Below are 16,978 nucleotides of genomic sequence, written 5' to 3'. Positions count from 1 at the left end.
CCACAGTTGGGCTTCGCTCCAGGACCCTTTGTTTCAGACATTTAAGATTCCATCCCTATTCAATAAACCATTGATCTCTTGTTGCTGCCTCCAAGTTCCTTCTTCCGTCTGGAGGCTTGGCACCTACAAGGCTTGCAGGCCTGCAGGATGCACCCCAACAACCCAGAACTTTCCCACCTTTGAATCACAATTCATCCAGTTCTCCCTACCAGGAAGCCCTTACCATCATCCATCCAAATCCTACCTGTTCTCTAAGGTCCAGAAAAAATGAAGTGCTCCGTGATTTTCCCCAAAGGAAAAAGGGCTCCCCTGACTTCCTCCATTGGACCTGATGATCAGGGATTGTGTCTTTTTTATTCCTGTGCCTTCAGGCACAGTGCTCTGCACGTAAGAGTTGCTTTAAAAACATCTGCATTTATATATGTATGACTGAAACATTATGCTATACACCAGAAATTGACACATTATAAACCAACTATACTTCAATAAAAAAGAATGCAAAAAAGGAAAATTTTTTAAAATTTGCTTAATTTGCAAATAACAAGACATATATTAAAACAAGCAAATGTTCATTGTAATAGGAAGGGCTGTAGAGAAAAGCAAGGAAAATAAAAGCTGAATAAGAAGAAAAAAGGAGTCACTCCCCCCTTCTTCCAGTTACAGACAATAATTTATTACACCAACTATCTTTAGTGGATTATCTACAATGAGGGTTAGCTGACTGCAAAAATTAAAATTTCATCTCCAAGTCATGTTGACTAAATCAAACAAGGTGAGTCAAAAAAATAATTTGTATACAACGCTCATAATCTTTTTTATTTTCCTCCTCCATGCAACCTGATGTGAAGCAGACTTTCACTGGACAACAGTGTTAACTTTATGACTTAACATCTCTAATGTCAATACTATACATTTGCACAAGTTTTAATCCACATGTCTACCTCATTCCCATACTCACACTGAGTTATATGCTAAGCAAACCAGGACCCCAAGAAAGAGCCCACCTCATACTCAATGGCCAAGCAAAAATAAATCCATTCACTAATTCAACCAATCTACACTGAGCACGTACCCCATGCAGGCACAACCATGACTTACTGCAAGAGCGGGGCCACCAGCTAAGAGGAGCTTCCGATCTTGCCTAAGGCATTCAAGGTCATGGCTTAGGCCAGTTCAGTACACCCAACCATTAAGTTGGTAGGTTAGTACTGTTACGGAAATGACAGGCCAGCCAAGAAACAAGCACCACTCGGAGGGTTGGAGTACTCAGATGTATTACGCCGGCGGGCTCAGAGGGGCTTCTGCTCCGAAGCTCTGAGCACCTCCAAGACGTGTGCGTGAGGTTTTATAGGGTTAATTACAAGCTTGGGGTATTTGGCCAATAGGCATGGAACAGCTTTAGCAACATCATTATCACAGAAGTAGAGGCAGGGAGGCAGGAAACCAACATTTCAAGGCCAGATATGTCTCTTTGAAAACCCAGCTGGCTAGCAAAAAAAAACATGAACAGGGAATCAGCAAACCAACAATAATTAACTCAGATTTACAAGTTAGCCCAGCAGAACTCAGATCAGTAATCCGACACTTGTTACACTTAGATTTGTGAGTTAGCTCGTTAGCCCAGCTGGGCTTTTCCTTCACAGTACAGCCACCGGCACTTTTTAGACGTATGAGGCTTATCTAATTCCCTTCTATGAGAGTCTACGGGAACAAGTCTGTAACCAAATTTGACCACACATGCTAATATTTTTCAGTGAGTAACCCAAAATAGTCCTTACAATCTGCTCTTTCCACTCCGGACATCCCAGGATTCCGTCATTTTTGGTGATCCAACTTGGCCTGAAAGATTCACCCCGGGACCGATGAAAAAATACCCTAGAGCAGGGGGTCAGCAAATGTCTATCCCTGGGCCACATCTGGCCCTGCCCGGTTTCATAAACAAAATTCAGTTGGAGCACACCATGTCCATTCTTGTACAGTCTATGACTGCCTTCAGGGGACAAAGGCAGAGCTGAGTAGCCGGAGCAGAGACCACATAGTTGGTAAAGCATTAAATATTTACCATATGGTTGCTTATAGGAAAAGATTGCCAATACCTACACTGGAGGCGTTCGGTAATGAGACATCCCTAAAGGTACACACTACAGAGTTTGCTGGGCTTTTATATTCATTTATACAAAGGTAGCGAGTTTCTCGAAAATATTTTAACTGACCCCTCCTTTTTGAATAACACATTTCACCAGTGTGACCCCTTTCCAAACATCCATTACACTAGCACTAATTTCACCTGTTAAAACTCATTGCTCATACCTATTGTGCAAATTGATGAAATCTTTGGGGTTGACCAAAAAAATAAATAAAAGAGAGGTCCCCAGTAGCCCCATCTGAGGTATAGCCTTTCTCTGGGTTGTTAACCAAACGCTCCTGGAACATGAACTGATTAGGTCAACTGGCTGTTCCTAAAATGTGGCTTAAATGAACTCACACATTCTTAATGTTATCCCATCTATGCTGAAGTATTTAAAGTGAATTACAGACATGGTAACACACTGACATCAACACTTACAGTAAAAATGATGTAATATTCTCAAGTCACCAGGACTCGCTGGGTTCTAGCGGCATTTGCAATTCCTCCACATGCGGGCATTTTACTGAATCACAGCTGCAAGCACCTTCTGATAGATTATACCAATTCCCTAAAATTCAGCCCCACTTATTGAAAATGTAATGGAACTGAAGTATAGCATCCTACTAATAAAGCAGGGCTGACCATGGAAAATGCATTTGACTCTCCTGCTACTGTGATTTTTAAAAATTTACACTTCAATTCCCCATAGATGGTAGAGGAATTTTGCCTCGCTTACTAAGTCCTGAACTACAAATGGGAATGTGCGTCCTTACTGCACTTGGACGTGGGAATATTTAGAGCAAACACCAGTACTTTTCTCTGCAAACAGGCCAATAGGTTTTCCCAAACGACAACGAAAAAGAATTCTTTTCTGCATTTCAAAATAAGTAAGTAAAATAAAGAAGTTAGGATTTAATTATTACTGTTAAGAAGCACTGAAGTAAAACAACCAGAAGGTTAATACTTTGTCTCACTTTCTTAATCTAAGATTTTGGTTAATTTCACATTTTCCCATTTGTTATGAATCAAATAAGGTGTGTGCCCTGCTTTATTACTCCAGAAACAATTTTCCCAGTCATTTCTAATTAGAAACTTCTGAAATAAAACTAGAACAATGGAAAAGTCTCTTCCTCGTTTCGGCAAGCCACTGCTCGCTGAGTCCCTCCTGCACATCTCAGAGGAAAGTGAGGCTGATTCTCAGTGCTTTAAGAACGTGCAGCTCTGAAGAGCACCCTCATCGCTCAAGAAGCCATGTTTCCACCTTAACTTCCAGCAAATGTATTTGCCTGACTCAGAGGATTAATTTTTTGAAATACAGCTCTTCTAGTTGGAACTACCAGGGAGAAAAAATTTTAGCTACAATTTTCCATGTTTTCAATCCACCAATAAAGAAGAGATGCCGCAGTAGGAAAGCACTTGTCTTAGAGTATACTGATGCCCTCTCAAAAATAAAAGGAAAATAACAGAGTCAAGTGCCAACCACTTTCCCAGCGCCAACACTGAATACTGCATAGGATTCCACCCTGTCCTCTGGCTGACATTGAAAATTAAACCCATACACGCGACACAAACAGAAGGAGTCCTGAGTATTACTTCCGCAGACTGTCTCAACAGGCTCCTAGTCAAGGGATGCTTTCAAAACGCCCTTGAATGAGAGACCCCCAACAGAGAAGAGGTTTCTGTGTGTTTTCCTCAGGCTGCTCCCACCACCTGGTACGTGTACCAAACAGTCTCTTGAGTGATCATTCAGAGGCTGGTTGAAATTCTTCTATTACTTTGGGCGATTAGTCATTGATTGGACTTGCCTCTTCAGCCCCTTCCTAATTGGTACTCCTGAGGGAGGAGCTCTGGGAGGGGAGACTTCCTGCAACGAGTCGTTGTGCAGAAAACACGGTGGCCTCCCCTTCCAGAAAAGGGGCCTTTCATGCCCCACACACCTCAGGTAACTCACCTCAATCCAAGTTACGCCCCGACTCCAGCCACACGAGCTGTACCTGGACAATAGGAAGTTTGCTTTAATAAACATTCCTGAGCCTGTCTTTATTTTGTTGCTGTTATAATAATAGCATTTCCGAGCACTGTATAGTTTAAAGAACAACAACATAGGGGTATTAGCCACCATTTTACAGATGAGTAAACTGAGACTCAAGACCGTTAAGAGACTGGTTCAAGTTCACATGACATATGTTGCAAGCAACCCTAAGCTAGTCAGCTTCAACATCAGGACTCTAAGGTCAGGACTCTGTCCACCTTGCTGCACTACTTCCCAGTGAGAAGGTCTCCTTCCGAGTATGGTCAGCTGACTCCAGAGTTCTATCATTTTCAGAGACTTGGTCCCAGATACATTCATCTGCCATGTCTCTGTAGATTGACAGTCTGCAATTATGGGCCTGCACCGGAGTTCTTCGTAGGTACAACAAGATCTTTGTTTAGCCAAAACTCTTTGTGGCCTCTTACAAATGATGGATGAAGGCTCTGGGAGCACAGCCTTGAGCTAAAGGGAATTAAGAGGAGAGGAACGGGCAGATGGGTGGTTTTCTAAAGGATCATAAGGAATATGCCACACAGAGAGAGGCAGCCAGGCTCTGTACAGGAGATCTGGGGATGAAAGACTTAGAAACTTAAAGTACAGACATGCTTATTATTTGGTCTTAAGTCGTTTGCTTTTCCATGACGGGATGTCATCCCCAGAGGCAGACTAGGGTGTGGTTAGAGAGGCACCTAGGGGGCAAAAGTTGAGTAGCTGCTCCCTCTTAACGTCCTGTGGTGCTGGCCTCAACCTCATCCTGGCCCTGGTTCTCCTGTGCAGGACACTGAAGCTTAGACAAAGTCTGAAATGTACACAGCCACGTGTAGGTGATATTTTGAGAAAATGAAAGAATTAGAACCTCTTCTTATTCACAAAGTGGTAAGATTCAAAATGGGATTATATACTTTTTGGTACATACATATTCATTTTGGTGAAGTAGATCATAAACTGAAATAATTAAGCAAAAAGAGAAGAACCAGAACAAGAAGTCACTGGAAAACTCTACATCTCTCCTCCAGGAATGTCAGGAGATGTGAAGAGGGGCACTGGGTGTCTCACTACTCATGGTCTGGGGTCTGCAGACAAATTTAATTAGCAGAGTGATCCTGGCCGCCTGGAGAATCTCAGGGCACCAGCAGTTGGGCTACAATTATATGTGTGGTTTCATTTACAGCTGACTATCTCCTATTTATCAAGTTTCCTAGATGCCTTATTACATTTTTATGATTAATAAAGTTGCTTTTGTCTCAAACTCTACAGCATCTATTTAGCTGTGAGGGGAGGTGGGAGGAAGAATTATAACAGCAGGGAGGAAAAGGGCCCCAATAGTGTTTCTCCAACTTCTTACGGTCCCTACTCATCTATGACCAAAGACGGTGTGGGAAGCCCTGAAGGATACCCTGACACTCAGAGCACAAATTCTAACTCATCATCAAGATGTAAGGCCTAGAACTTGGAATAATAACTATTTTAGCATTTGAACAAAAGGCTTTGTGGTTCAGGGCTGGGAGGTCAGGAGACTTGAGGTCTTTGTCTTGATTTATTTATGTTCATGGGCAGGCTAACAGAATCACATCATTCTGGCTCTGCTACCCACCCACTCCATGACACCAGGCAAGTCACTCCTGGACTCAGTTTCCTCACTTGTCAAAGAATACAACCTTCTAGAATTGCAGTAAGGAAAGAACACGAATTTTTGAAAATGTGGAAAAAAAATTTTTTAAGAGTAAAACATGCTATGCAGTAACCAGGGATTACTTCCATTGCTCTATTACTTTTATGGTTGCAGTTTTTAACCACAATAATAAATACTGTGATTGAGACAAGGCAGCAGGATTAGGTGATATGAGTGGTAGACCTTGCTGGTTGGCCAGCCAAATGTCTCTTCCCAGTCCTTTCTTTTTTGCCTGGCTCCATTATAGGGGCTGGAAAGCTAAATACTCACTTTCCTAAACACTGAGAGAAGCTAGGAGTGAAGGCATGACACAGTTCCGGACAATGAGAAGTAAGAGGAAGACTTCTGTAGCATTTGTGGTTCGGTTTCTGCTTTCTTGATTTTTAAAAAAATTTTTTTTACTGAGTTTCTGCTTTCTTGATTTGAAAAAAAAATCATTATAGATGGTATCCTCCCTTTTTCCTGCACTAAAGGGGGACATGATGCTCGGAGCATGGAAATCATTTAACAACCATTAGATAAAAGCCAAGAGAATTAGAAACAGAAGACCTAATGTCACTGAACTGCTGAACCAACACCTTCAATTCCCGCTCCCAGACCTCATCATATAAGTAAAACAAATCCCTATTTGTTTAACCCCCGCCCCCTTAGTTACCTGCAGCTGAAAGCATTCCTGATTGATACACATATATCCTATCCACTTCATGGCCCTTTGTCTTCTAAAAGAAATTCCTCTCCTGGCGATGCTGCTCAGATAAAAAGTTCAGCTCAAAAAGTAGAGAAGAAAATGTTTCCTCCAAAGACCTATAAGCAATAAAGAGATGATAAAGAAAAATGGACAAATTTCCTCCGTGAAGTTAGGAAATCACTATGGTATTAGGCCACTGGATCTCCCCATCTTCAAGCATTTGTCTTGCCAAGACTCCCAGCCTATAATGAAACCTTCACCACCTACCCCACAGGGTTCCAATGACCAAAAGATGTAATGGCTGTTAAAGCTCTATATAGACTATAAAATGCCTCATATGCTTGAAGTTACCCAGGAGCCCATCCTTGGTCCGATTCTCGTCCTATAAGATCTGCTTCTACTTATACGTCTGTGCTGCTCACTCACAGGTCTATTTTCATCCCGTGTCTCCAGTGAGCTCCTGTTTTTTATTTCCAATCACCGCCTGAACATCGTCCCCTGGATGTCTTAAAATCACTCCGTACTCAGCATGCCCAAAGCTGAACCAATCACCACCCTCCACAAAACCCTTCCTTGCCTGTCTCTCTGGTTTCCAGGAATAGATGTCCCCATCCACCTACTTTCCACAGGTAGAAACCTGAATCATCTTCAACTCCTCTCTCTTCTCTTCTACATTATAATTTAAAAATAACACCACCATCCTCCACCACCATCACACACCACACGTTCGTGGGAAACCTGGTACTAAACCATTCGTAGACGACCTGCTTCTGGGTCGGGGTTTCTAAGGAGCAGAGCAGCTCCCTTGCTGCCATCTATTGAAAGTCAGCCCTCAACACAAGAGCATGTAAAAAATAAAAAATAAAAAACATAAATAAATAAAAATAACTCTCGTTCTGTTGACCTTGATCCCAGCACATCATTTTTTATCTGGACAGATTATACAATTTTCTGAGAGTTCTCTCTGCCTCCAGTTTTTCTGAACTCCCATTTACATAGAGATCCTCGTAAAAGACAAATTGGATTCCATTTTCATCTTACTCGAAAGCTCACGGGTCCCACATACCTACCTTCCACCTGCTGTCTTCCAGCTCATTCCTAAACCCTCTTCTTCCTATTCTTTTCTTTTTTTAATTGAAGTATAGTTGATTCACAATGTTGTGTAAGTTTCTGGTGTACAGCACAGTGATTCAGTTACATACACATATCTATTCTTTTTCAGATTCTTTTTCATTATAGGTTATTACAAGATATTGAATATAGTCCCCTGTGCTCTACAGCAGTAACTTGTTGTTTCTTCCTATTCTTAACTTTCTTCTCTCCCTGGATCCTTGCATCCACTGGGCACCTGGTGACTTTTCCTTCCTCCTATGTCTTGCCTTTTTGCCTTGCTTTTCATGCCCTCCTCATCATCCTAGTCCAGCCTTACATAGCACATCTGGACTATTCCAGTAATCTCCCAACTGGGGTTTCCCTTTTTCTTCGCTCTTATCCACAGTAAACCATCCAACCAAAACAAGTTGCTTAAATGACTCCTTTGACAAAAGTCTCATTAGCTACAAACAGAGTTCTCACTTCTCAGCCTGGCTTCCCAGACCCTCGCTCTTACACTCCTCCTTCCTAGCCCAGCTTCATCTTTCACCCTCCTCCATGTGCACCCTTCACTCCAGGCAGCTGGGTTACCCTCCACTCCTCCACCGCCAACCACCAGGCCTCTTCCATTCCATGTCTTTCTCATCATCTTCCCTGAATGCCACCCCCACCCCATCTGCCCAGTCGTTAGTCGTAGCTTTCCTGACCCCCGATTTCCATTAGGCCTCAAGCCAGAAATGAGCTCTTCCTCCTCTGAAGTCCCACAGCTTTCAGCACTGAAGTGGGGCTTTCTCTGCTCAGCTCTGCTCTCATGGTCCTCAGTCTGTTCTGGGCCTTTTTGGATCCCAACGCAATTTGCAATCACCCTGACTTTCCACTTCGCCTTCCAACCCCACACACTCAGTAGTTCTGAAACACAGCCTCCCACCTGCGTCTCTCCCCACTCTCTGTGACACCTGTCTCAGGGACTCAGTGAGAAGCAAGGAGCTAATGTTCAGGAAATTTGCGGCCCTCCTGTGCTGAAAGGTTCCATCTTCATTACTCCCGGAGACAGAGTGTCCCCATGTCCGTTGTGAAAGCAGACGCCGCTGTGCCTTCGCAGCTGCCGCCCCAGAGCAGCAGGAAACCATTCTCTCAGCCCACTGTTCTCTTCGTTTGACACTCTCTCTTAAATACACCATTTTTCTCATTTTCATTAATAATCCTTCTTTAACACCTGATCAGCCTTGCTGTCTGCTCTAGGTTAAAGCCTATTATACCATTAGAGTTTGACATTTGGAATTCAATGAGGCATTCATGCACAGGGAGTGCTAATGGGGAAAATGGCTTGAATCAGGGCTTTATGCACCAGGAAGTTTGGAAAATGGGAGGGGTGGAGGGTGGGGCAAAAAACCTCAGAAGGCTGCTTGTGTGCCAGCCGCGCGGTCGGGGGGCTGAATCCAAAACAAGCCGTGTCACTGGTGATGGGCTTTGGACACAGATGTGACCTTTTCTGCCACCTGGGGATATTTATCAGGCAAGTATGCCTCCTAGATCATGTGTATAGAAAGACTTGGGGAAGCCTAAGGGAAATTAGGCAATAGACCTGATGACAAGTCAGTGAGCCTAAAGAAATGTAATTGAATAGGTCTGCCTTTGCTGCCTCTGACTCTCAAGAGTCAGGGCAGCCAGTTATTATGGGGACCTCGAAGCATCCTCTGGTATTGTCCACCGTTCTGGCCCTTTGTGGGGCGTGTGAGCTGACAGTAATTATCAAGACTAGAGTGGCCACAGAAGTAGGGTCATGCAGCCAGTCTTCTCTCCCAGTTTTCCTTCCTAAACCCATCAAGCAAAAATAACTATTTATCCTTGATTTACTTATTCACTTATGATGTATTCAACACAGGCTTACTGAAGACTTACAGCATGAGAGCTGGATCTATCCCTCCCCTCGTGGAACTCATAGCCCTTATAATTTCCACTTTCACCTTCATGTGGAATATACCTCCTCCCTGTGACAAGGGGAAATGTCATCTTCAATTTTCAGATGCAGAGAGAATGAAATCTCAGTGGGTATGAAAACTGGGGCTTGCAAGAAATACACATTTCTTTAATTTGTTGTAATCAACTTAACTCCAACTCAAATCTCCACCTTACCAGGCCAGAGAGCAATTCAGTCAGACATCACTGGCAACATACGTTGCTAGAAAAATGGAGGCAGGGACCAACATTTAGCTCATCATGGCTATCAATATCATCCTGATCAGTCAAGCCCATTGTGGTCCCTGGAGATACAGTAGCCCTCTGCTTCTCAGACAGGGAAGGAGGGGGCAGGGCACAGCCATTCAAGGAATGACACAGCAATTAACACCAAGATGGCGGAGAATTCAACTCCCAGTCAGCCTTGAGATCCAGGATGGTGGGACATTTTACTTCCAGTGTACTTGAGCTTCATTATATGCTCATTGTAATACATTAGCATGCTGAATGGCACTCCCACAGGCGTCATGACAGTTCCGAGGCTGACCATGAAAGGTCAAGAAGTGGGCAGTGGCTCAGTTCCTCGGAATCCCACCTCCTTCCCTGAAGTAGTTGGAATAAGCCCCTCACTTGTTAGTATATAAGTTACTGAGCCCATAAAAATTAGCAACCCCCACACCTCATGGCCTCTCTCCCTTCTGAGTAAGATGGCCCACACTCTGTGGAGTGTGTGTCTACCTTTACTTTGAAATAAGCACCCAACTCCCACACCTCAGAGCCTTTCTCTGGCCTTCTGAGACAGCCTGCACTCTGTCTATGGAGTACGTATCTCTCTGAATAAATCTACTTTTACTCATCTGTGGTTCAGTCTTGAATTCTTTCCTGAGCGAAGCCAAGAACCCACACTTAGGAGGGTGCGTCCCAGAGATTCAACTGATACCTGGGACAGGGCCATCCTCTCGCCCCACATTTTCCTGCATCACTTCCATGCCACACACATATGGGGCCCCGAGAATCTTAGCTGAGGCTGGGACTCCTGGTGCCTAGAGTCCCACCTTCCCAGGCTTGTTCTACGGCAGCCCCTCTGAGTCACTGCAACTTTCCAGGCTGCTGCTGTGAAGCCAGTTGTGGGTTCATGATGAAGGTGAAACATCTCAATTTCTGGAAACCTCTCCCTTCCCTATTGAGAACACCAGGTATCATCTTTTCAGTTTAGCTATTCCAAAAGAAGAAAAGAGATACTGACTTTCAGCAGCTTGTTTCCACACAGCCAAAAAAATCTCTAAATCCTTGATTCCAAGGCGCACCAAGGGCTTAGCAATCTGCTCAAAAGGAAGAAGGAAAAATCAAGAACAAACAGCAGTCAACTTAGCAGTCAAACTGATCATTCTGCCACAGAGATGAAGAACCTGAAAGGCTGGGAAGAGTTCATCACCTTGGGCTCTACCTCCAAACCCGGGATGATCATACACCCAGCAAATGCGGTGGCAAATATTAGGAGTGCCTGCTGCTCACGGCTGCCTCCCATCCATCAGTAGATCCTGAGACTTACAATAATGTGGAACTGTGAGAATCCTTCTTTGAGGTTAGCCACATGTGGAGGGGAACACATGCATCTAACCGTCATCCCCCACCAGGCCCCCTGCCACTAGTATGACATCATTCCCATTCCTCTCAGACCAGAGAGTACTGCGAGCTGATCCCCACCCCCTTTTCAGCGCTTCTCTTGCCATATCTTCCTGAACCTAGTCTGCGCTTTTTTTTCCAATCTCCAAACCCCTCAGTTCTTTCTAGGGCAACTAACTGAGGTGTTCACTGGGCAAAGCCAAAGAATTCTGAGCATCCCTGCTCAGGTCACCTGTGACCTCTGAGCCCTGAAGCCAGAGTGCATGAAGAGAGGGTGAGTGTGGAGGAGAGGAGGGAACTAGCAACCGTGAATTGGGCTGCCAACTTTTCAGGTTGGAGGGGAGCTGGAAGAGTCTAAGGATGTCGAAAATCCATTTCGAAAGGTCAGACTGGTGGACTGGTGGATCTACTCCGTGACTTTATTAACAATGTGTACAGACCTTGTTATATGCCATCAGTGTGGAGTCCCTTCCAAAGGAAACAAGAAACATAACGCATGTTTTTAGTGTTCAAAGAGGCTGCACTTAATACCGGAGAAAGGGCACATGCACAGATACCTAAATGCCAGTAAGGATCATGACAATGACTAATATAAACTGAACACTTATAAAGTGCTGAGTGCTGTGCTAAATATTGTTACATTAAAGCAGTATTTTCTGTACTTGTCACAGCATCCTTCTATGGTAGGTATTCACATTAGCCCCAACTGCAGATAAGAAAACTGAGGCACAAAGTTTTTTTTTTTAACTTGACCAAAATCCTCTACTATAAAAGTCTAATCCAACAATAGCTCCTAACAGTTCATGACACCTATATTTCTAAGAGTAAAAAGGTAGAAATTATGTAACTATTCAACCATAAAGGAATGTTAAATTAATTACAAGGGAACCATATGATAGAATATTGTGCAGCCATTAAATTCATCTATTGAAGAAAATAAAATCACACAGGAAAGTGCTGATGATTAATGTGAATACAAAGCAACAGGACAGAAAAAATGTGTATGCTATTTAATACCCGTTACATGTGTTGGGGGGAGGGGGGAAGGGAGGGAAGGAGAAAGAAGGGATCAGAAGGAAATAAACCAAATGTTAATCAAGTGTCAAAACTTCAATCTGAACACTTCAAATATGTGCAGTTTATTGCATCTCAGTAATACCTCAATGAAGTCGTCTAAAAATGTTAACAGCGGGATTTTCGGATGGTAGAATCATGCATGATTTTAGGGTTTTTTTATTGTCCAAATATCCTACAAGGATGATACACTGCTTTAATAAGAGTGGAAGATTCATGTTAATTATAAAAAAAAAGAAGAGTTTATAAAGGGAGCTCTGAGAATAATAATGAAGAAGAATATTCTGATTTAACTGATATGGGGCGGCACCCCAGTATATTTGTGTTGTCTTATCTCCCCAGGGATGGGAACCACGGAGGTGCTCGGAGCACCTGGCCCAGCTGCCTGGTGGTACTTGATGCCTGATAAATCATGGCTATCATCATCATCACTCTTGCTGCTGTTCTGTTCCTCAGCATTACTGGTATGTTTACATTCTCATATTAAATGGGTTGAAAGAAAAAAGTCTAGGTGGAGCAGATGGCTCAGACATTGGCAGATTCTGTGGAAACTTCCATGAGTAATCAGGTGTTGGAGCTGGTAATATTTTCTTGTCATGGACCCTGTCAGAAGCGTTCATCTCCCTGGGCCTGTGGGAATCGTAATGCAGAGCACTTTCAGACTATCAGTGTATAAAACTACAAGGAGAAAAGTTTTTACTAAAATTAACGATGCCAGGCCAGCCACAAAGAAATCCATCTCCCAAGTGACATGCTCAGCAGAGCTGTGCCAACTTCTGTAAAGGATGTCTAGACAATCTGACTTTGAAATACACACCCCACACCCAAACAGCCTGAATTCTCCCAGCCGGTGCCCGGCCAAAGTTCAAAGCCAGAAACCACGCAGGAAAAGAGGATTTGAAGATTATAAATAAACTTATTCATAGGGAAAGCGGAGCGAGTCTAGCCAGCTAAAAATTGATTGCCCAGAGAGGATGACTCATCAATGAGACCATAAAAGACCGTCTTGCAGCCATCACGCAGCAAGACAGTTCATTGTCCTTAAACATTAACTGCCTGTCACACCAGGCCTCCCATCAGCAGATTGCAAAGCCCAGAGCTGGCCTCATTAAGCTTCCTAGACAACCCCACCCCGCAATAATAGCAATCCACTTCTCTCTCTTTTTGAATCTCCACTTAGCAGCAAAAGGAACCTCATCAAAACTCAATGCCCTAGATTAGTAGTGCGTCAGCCAGTTGAAAGGATTTGGCCTGGGTCAGTTCAGCTGCCTGATCACTTGAAGACATCACATTTTTTAGATGAATATTTCAGGATTAAAGATTTCCACTGGTGAATGAGTTCAGGCCAAAAGCAACCTGAGACAGTCTCCTGAGATGCTGCAACCTGAAATGCCAAGGCAGTGGGAAAACCGCTTCTGCTGCCTTAATCATCTCTCTTGAAGCATCAGAACAACACAGGACAATGCAGCTATGTCTTTTGTAGAACTGTGATTTCCTGCCACCTGCTTCTGCGGGATGGTAGGTGTGATTTCAGACATTCAAATTTTATCTCTAGAGCCTTGAGGTTGTATTACAATGGCAAGCCTCTAGGTGATACAGAGATGCAAGGGCACCAAGAATAAATTATGAAGAAAAGCAACAGAAATGCCATTCACCCCACAGACAACTCCTAAGCCCTGCCTGTGAAAATATGCTGTGATCACTGGGTTCGGGAGCTGAGACAAGCATCAATCCTTTCATTAAGGAACTCAAGGCCTGCAGAGACGGATAATGTGGGCTCGGACCTAAAATGATAGATGGGAAATGGTGAAGTCACACAGGAAACACAAGTATATAAACTGTTCGGATGGAGAGAGATGACTTCTGCCCAGTGCGTGGGTCAGAGGAGACTCTGAGTAGTTGACGGTATTTGATGGATAAGACGGGAACATCTCTGGACATCAATACCTCATACCACAAGAAGTCTGAGGTCCTTTCAGAGGGCGTGTACCAGCATGGGACCAGCTAAGCCTAAATAAGGGTCAGGAGAATGACTACTACAGGCTAGTCAAGGGTCACAGAAAAGTCACCGAGAGTGGCCAAGTTCAGGGACAAGTCACCCAATATATGCACAAGTGACTGCGAGGACCAGAATCTAATATATCATCTGAGATACTAGCTGGCAAGGACTGGTAAAGAATAAAGAAGACTGGTTAAATATACGCAGCACATCTGTGCAGCATACTGTGATTCATTCATTAAAAGCATATATATATATATATATATATATATGCATTTATTGTCATGGAAAGGGGTCCTCAATATAGTAAGGAGGAAAAGGGAGGTTAAAGAATATCTCATACAAAATATCATCTATGTATGTATCAAGATGAATCCAACTTCACTAACTTATATGTACAAGAAACATCTCATTTCTTCATGCTAATCTACCTCTCAGCCCCCAATTTGGCAGAAAGTTCCATCTTAGCCAATAACAGAGCACCCTACATCACATTCCCACACCTGTACCAGAATCTCAGAACCTTTGATGGTGCCCACAAAACAAAATATGGCCCCTACTCTTCAGTCCATCATCCTCTCCTCCAATCACCTCATCATCCATGCCTGAGTGTTCCTTTAAGTGTGCCAAGCATATAATAAGAAAACCTAAAATGGCAAAATAGCAACAGCTTAAACAAGATAGAAATATCTCTCTCATAGTCTGGCGGTAAACAATCTAGGGTTGGTACAGTGAGGCCTTGTCATGTCACCCTAGAACATGGCTTCCATCCTCGAGGTCACCTCATGGTCCAAGAGGGCTGCTGGACATCCACAATTACATCCTCATGGTGGGTCAGGAGAATGACAGTACATCCTCATGGTGGGTAGGGAGGATGACAGGCAGAAGAGGAAAAGAAGTCCTCTTCCTTGAAGTTCCACACAAAATAAGCTTTTCTTCATCACACAGATACAAAGGAGGCTGGGAAATGGTGTCTTGATCCCAAGTGGGCATGTGCTCATCTAAGATGGAGGGTCTGTTGCTAAGAACAAAGGCAGAAATTGGATTTGGAGGTAAACAAGTAGCTCTTTCTGCCACAGATGAATAAATTGAGAGGAGATAAGGGGTGCCAGGAGATCCTTGAGGATCATTAACATTTGAGAGAGAAGCAACCCACAGGCGGACTGAGAAGAAGTCACTATGGAGACAGAAAAAGTCCTGAAGAGAATGGTGTCAAGGAAGGCAAGGGGGGGATTTTTTTCATTCTGAGAGAATAGTCGATAGGGTAGGATAAGGCCTGAAAAAAAAAAAAAGTTTATTAGAGATAATTCAATTGTCCAAAGGAAACAGATCTCCAGATAACAAAACTCCTGGGACTATATCTTTTGTTATACTCTGCCCAGGTGCTCAGGTGGCCCTGAACTCAGTAGTTAGATAGCGTCTACCTGTCAAAGGGGCCTTTCTACCAGGTTAATATGCCAGAATGGCCTATCCATGCCTGCTGACCCTCAGAGGCCTCAGCCGCACTGTTGTGCTGTATTCTTCATTGCTTTGCCTTATTTGTTCCTTGAATTCTCATGGTTTCAGGAGGACAAATACATGGAGCCTTCTTAAGTGATTATCAGGCCAGGATGACTCAGGGAAAAAGCCATTCACCTACTTATAACGTAACATCGCAAGAAAAACAGCTAACATATACTGAATGCTTATTGTATGCCAGGCACCCTACTGACAGCTCAATAAATATTAGCTCTTAGCATGTGTGAACGTCTGCCCATGCACGCACACACACACTCACACACGCATGCACACGCACCCACATTTGTGTGTAATTAATCCTCAAAATGCTCTGTGAGGCAGATACTCTTATTCTCATTTTACAGGCGAGGAATCAGGAGGGTCCCAGAGGTTAAGTGGTCCACCCCAGGGGCAGAGGTCCTCTCTGGCCACATCCACTGCTGCTTCCGTACACACTGCACAGTGCCACCTCCTTAGCAACAATGTATTTTAGCCAATTTCTCATTATTTTCAGGCACAACTCTTTTCTTCCACACTCTAATTTTGTCTGTCGCTCTCTGGGCTATGGTAAGTTGGAAACCTAATTAGTAAGCTAGTGACAGTGAGGGTTTACGCAGAGCTGATCATTATTCTCTTCTGAGTAGGAAGCTATTCAGAGGGATGTGGAGGTCAGGGGTTCCCCAACTCCCCTGGATTCTCACAGACACCTTTGATCTGATCATCTGGGTGATGATAATGATGATTACTAACACCTCCTGGACACTTGTATTCGAAGCATTTAACCCATATTAACTCATTTCCATTCCGACCCAATGACCTTAGGTGGGTAGATATTATTATCCCGATTTCGCAAATGAGAAAACCGAGGTACAGAAAGGTTAAGCAACTTTTCTAAAAACTGCAGTTAGAGAATATTGAAGCTTGAACTTGGATCCAAGAAGAATGACTTTGGAGCCTGAGCCTAACCATTCTGGTGCAGTGTATGTTTTTTTAATGGGTAGAGAATGGTGGAAGAATGGGTTATTTGGAAGAGCATCTTATCTGAACCCTTCTATCACCCCCTCAACAAACCTACCCTACAGGATCAAGTCCCTGCAGGTCTCCCCAGGGGTTCTGCTTCTCTGCAAAGGTGAGAGGCACTATAACCTCCTAAATACTAAGAAGCCTCCCTCACCCCTTGGACATCCAGCCTCCCCATGATGTTAGTCAAT

This window comes from Vicugna pacos, chromosome 15 (genome assembly GCF_048564905.1).
Source record: "Vicugna pacos chromosome 15, VicPac4, whole genome shotgun sequence".
Classification (NCBI taxonomy): domain Eukaryota; kingdom Metazoa; phylum Chordata; class Mammalia; order Artiodactyla; family Camelidae; genus Vicugna; species Vicugna pacos.
The sequence above is the reverse complement of the archived record's forward strand: the minus strand, read 5'-3'. Positions refer to the sequence as shown.